The sequence below is a fragment of the Poecilia reticulata genome, linkage group LG23 (assembly GCF_000633615.1).
Source record: "Poecilia reticulata strain Guanapo linkage group LG23, Guppy_female_1.0+MT, whole genome shotgun sequence".
Classification (NCBI taxonomy): Eukaryota; Metazoa; Chordata; class Actinopteri; order Cyprinodontiformes; family Poeciliidae; genus Poecilia; species Poecilia reticulata.
In genome coordinates this window covers 3,308,929-3,314,018 of record NC_024353.1, presented here as the reverse complement: position 1 = coordinate 3,314,018, position 5,090 = coordinate 3,308,929, and the positions used below count along the sequence as shown (strand labels likewise).

General features: G+C 42.3%; 1 long non-coding RNA gene across 1 annotated transcript in view; it reads right to left on the bottom strand.

Annotated features, from left to right (window-relative positions):
- LOC103459209 (uncharacterized) overlaps positions 1 to 5,090 on the bottom strand; it is a 121,467-nt gene that overhangs the window by 26,674 nt on the left and 89,703 nt on the right. The window lies entirely within an intron of this gene.

The window sequence follows — 5,090 nt, the reverse complement described above, 5'->3', positions numbered from 1 at the left end:
TATATATATATGAGAATATTTCAAGTAACGTAATTATTTAGAGTTTTTCTTTCCTCACTCCTGCACATTTCTAGTCTCAAAGGTACTTCAACTTTAACATTTTTTGTAAAGGTGGTCATATATTTGAGATGACCTAGAATTTTCAAGCTCATGTTCTTACATAGACGTATATAAATAGAACCTTTTTGTCTGTGTTCATATTTACCGACTACTTAAGCTGAAGAGCAGAAGACTCATACTGGTTGATACTTGCTGTCCTTTGTTCAGAGGGAAAGTCTCGGACAGCTTAATCCTCCCCACCCCATTTACTCAACGTGCTTACTTTGCAGCTGCAACTTTAACACTGCGCTGTTATGCTTGTGGGCTGATATTTACCCACGTGAATATCAAAAGTTAATGTCTGCTTCACTGACTGGAGCGATGGCATGATTGACGACTGGAGGTGTTTTCGTATTTTAAACATTAAACGTGTTCCTTGACAGGTTGTGACTTAAAGCAACGGGGTGTGAGCTGCTCGATGGCAACATCCAGTTCAAACATGTGCAGTAATAAATTTGGTTTTCGACTCTCTGCGTACTATTTGAGTTCACTTTACCGGGTTAAATGTAACAATGATCTGACATAGAACGAGTGCAGTCTTTTTCTAAGGCCTCGGAGTCGGTCTCTGCTCCTGCAGTTAGTTTTTTTTTTTGCGCTTTTTGCAGATCCACAGCCGAGATCTTCGCACTTTGCGTTTAACTGCTCCAAATATTTTTGCAGTGCTCTGCGAAACTACAGTTTGCGTCACAAACAGCGGCCCACAGAAATGCGATAGCCCGCCTGTGCCCAGACTGGATCAGATCTTCAACTGTTTGAGGGCTTTTAAAAGTCTGACTCATGGTGAGGGCTGAAGGTACGACTGCCCGCCGACTCGCTCTCTCTCTCTCACACGTATATTCTTGGCGTCGTTCGTTTGCTGCTTCGAGTTGGGGGGAGGCAAGGGGGGCAACAGTCTCACTTTGAAGCCGCGACTCGGCAGGCTGACAGGAGTCGACGATAAAGCTCTGTTTGCAGCTGTCTCTTCCTTTTCATCTACCTCATCTATGATAACATTATCACACAGTTTCTGCAGACTTTTCAAGTCTGCAGCATGAAAAATATGGTTGGTGACAGACATGCAGGCTTTCTGCGTTGCATTTTCCAGTCACTCACAAGCTATCGAGCTCTTCATAAACCGTGTTTTCAGTTTCTTGCGTTAAGGCACAGTTGACTTTAACGTAAAACATTCTGAAGCAACAGAGTTATAAAAGAAACGTGTAAATTGCAAACGTTTTCGTTGGATTTATTAACGGCGATGGGAAGATGATATTCCTCACAGCCTCAACCCAATTTAACAGCTACAATAAGGTCATTTCCCTTGTATTTTTCCTTTATTTTAGGCTGGAAACAGCTGAATTTTAATGCAACATCTACCACATTCCAAGTCGTGTTAGACATTTGCAACAGCCACACAGTGTGTTGTTCTCTGGCCCCCTCTGTGTTGTGACTCGATAACGGGGTGGTGAAACCCGGCCGCTCCACCAGAGAAAACACAATCCAAGAATGTGAAGCACAAAACACACGTCATGTATATGTACCAACCGGTCAGCACATCTGTTCTAATCCAAGATGCACTTGCAAAAATTACACATCCTGAAAGGCAATCCTTGTGAGTCAACGTAACTGGGCAGGATTCCCAGATACCACATGCTGACAGGAATGTACATAAAATCTGAAAGACATGTTTCTTCATCTTCTTTCCTTCTTTGTGAATAACTCATCGCTTGTGCAGCTAGAAGGGTTCTGGGTTTTTGTTCTATTCGTGATCAAATTCATTGCAGTAAATTTCCAAAAAATATTATTTTTTGCCGACTTCAGTACAAGAACACTTGATGTACTTTGTTTGCTTATTATTACTATAAAAAAATGTTTTAGTTTAATGGCAGCAATGCAAAAACCTTTCGGAAGCATTTTGATTTTGCAAAATAGGTGATAAAGTTGAAGAAACTTGATGTTCTTAGACAACAAGATCGCATTCAAAGCTGGACTTTACAGGCCTTTCAAGCCTCCGATAGCTTGACGTAGCAGTGCCACAAATAAACACACACAAGCATACGCGTGGGGAGATATGCACAGCTTTGTGAATTCTTGATTGCATCATTATTTGAATAAGTAAGCATGATTTCTGCTTTCGAAGCTGCCTCAGATCTGAGCCACCCTGCATCAGGAGTTAAATGTGTGAGCAGAAGAGAGTCATGTAAATACAGCTACACTCAAGGTCTCTCATCTGTGCATTTTTTATTTATTTATTTTTTTCATTCCAAGCTCAGAGCATAAATAACTTAGGATGCTCGGCGAAGCTTTGAGCACGAGTTAAATAATAGAATATAGCTACATTAAGAGGCAGGTACTGTCTTCAGAAACTTCGAAACCATCTTGGTTTGAAGTCCAAATGAGTAAAGTGGATCCGGGCAAATTTAAGCCAAATCATGTGGAGAAAAAGAAATGATAATAATAATTTCAAATGATAGGAATGCGTCTAAAAAAAAAGGATCAGACATTCAGCGAGTGCTGTGCTTCGTGTTTGCGGGTGAGCCGAGGCTCAGCCAGAACCGACGGAGCCGCAGTCCAGAGGAAAAAGACGAGGCCAAGACAAGTTCCTGTGTGGGTTCGCATGAGCAGAGAGGGAGGCGGCATCATGGAAAGTTTGTGGTTCGTCTCTGACAAGTCTCTTCCTGGTAGCAGAGTGGGATGGGCAACGAGTTTCACCGACTTGTTTTTGTGCAAGGTGATCGCTCTGCCCGAGCCACACCTTAGACACTCAGGGTGACATCAGTTTGTTTAGCAGCTACACCCACTTTCAAAGAACTCCTCTTCTACACAGGTGGCTGTTCTGCAGAAGCGACTATTTTTGTTGACTTTAATTGTGTGCATGAGCACAAAAAAAGAAAGGAAAAAAAGAAATAAATAAGATGCTCCAGTTAGATGGTTAATGTTCTGAACTGGGCGTATTGAAACACACAGCATGCCACAGGAAACAATATCAAGATGTTGAACATGTTTGGCTTACTTAAGGTAAACCCTTATTGTCATGTATCGCTTATTTGCATACGAGCATAAAGGCGAAGAGAACGCGAACGTTCAAAATACAAGAAACGGGATAAAACAAAAACAGTTGAACGAGTTTAGAAAATGGCAGAGTGCTGCGACAATTAAGAACCCATCCTGTTTTCTTGACCCTGTTGCATATTTAATACCTGTTATATCATTTCGGCTCATTACGCAGCTGAAATGAGGTTAACCAAATAAGACGAGGCTCAATTCATAATGGTGAACTAAATAAATAAATTTTTAAAAAAGTTAAAGAGGATTATTCCTTAAGTGGGCTCCTTTTTGGCCAAATAGCCACACTAACACAGGCGTAGCTCTGTTGAGGGATGATGGTGACGGCGTTCTTTATTCCATCAGAACTTGTATCCACGGCATCATTTGAACATGGTGATCACAATGAATCCTTCCAGTTCTCACACCGAGTTGCATTCTTTGGTGACACCATAATTCTACAGGAATGATAAGCTGGAACCTCCCCAAAGAGTCAAAATATTATCTGTATTCAGGAAATGTTCACATCACTGCTTGTACATTTAGGGGGGGAAACTACAGACATTGTTTTGTCTTGGGTCTTGATGAATGAAGCCAATGTTGGTTTGACTTATTTTTGACCCGTGCATGTTGTGTTTCCTGGTCTTTGTACCTGGGGTCGGTGGACACGCAGTGTGTGTGTATGTGTGTGTGTTCAGCCTCTCACCACAGTGGAACAGGAATGTTTTTTTGGGGGAAAATTCTGCCCACGCAAACCCAGCAGTCCAGATCTCTGTGTTCATTCCCAACCTGACATTCTTTCCTCCACTGGAGTTCACAAGTGGTTGCGAGATAAAAGCCTCCATTCATTATGCTAACTGAGAACCCGGCGTAATGACAGGATACCCCACCCCTGTCTGGCAGCAGCCGGGGCCATATTTCACCCAGCTCTGGAGGCCCACACATTAAAAGCAGCCTACGCTACGGCACGTTGTTTTCCTTTTCAGGTGCTCCGTGTCCACATCACTTTCTGTCAATCAGAAATGGCAGGAAAACTCGGGGGTTTCCAAGTTTAATTATTTCTTACGATTATGGCCTTCTCCTTCTTTCTCTTTCACTTTTATGGTGTTTGACTTTTATCTCGCTTGCCGAGCTGCCGGCATTCAGCTCTGCACACCCACAATCCCTGTCGGTAATGAGGCAGCTGCCTGCTCACAGATGTCTGCGTGATACACATGTGGACCATTATGTTTGCTTGCAAAAACCTCTTCCTTTTTTCCGCTCCTACTGCCGCATAAAAGCCAACCATCTTTCTACATTGGTCTTTTCATTTTTATAATGTGCCTGTTTGCCACCGCGCCGTGTTCAGTTGGTCTCATTGATGTGCTTCAGTTGACTTTAAAACCGGTTAAATGTACAGAGACACTTATTCCGAGCTCAATTGTTATTTCTCCATTATCTTCAGTTCATGTTGGGTTGAAATGTGAGCTAACTTTATGTTGGAAAACTCCAGGATATTTGTCGTGCACTACTGGTGAAGAATTTTGCAGCAAGCATCGATCCGTTTTTGGTCAATTTTCCGACTCGTACCGAATGGATGGACGGAAATGCAAACAGTTTTTACATTTTCATCCAGACATGGAAAACACTGATCAATATCTGCCAGATTGCTTCTTAGAATTTAAACTACACATGGGTTTTAGAAAATGTCCACACTTTGGCTGAAACAAACGGTGAATGTGGCAGGAATTTGGGCGTAATCTGAAAACGATGAACTTCAGCTACCATGTAAAAAGTGAAACAGATACGACTTGTGATGGATTTCCCTGCCGTGTTGGCATGAGGTATCCAAAACAAAGTGGGATCTGTGTGTTCGAATATGCGCAGCAGAAACTCGCAGAATATCCACGACTCACTGAAAAGCCTCCATTGTTTCTTAAGAGCAAGTGTGGCTGAAACTATTACTAAGCGTGTTTTTGTTGATGAGGCTC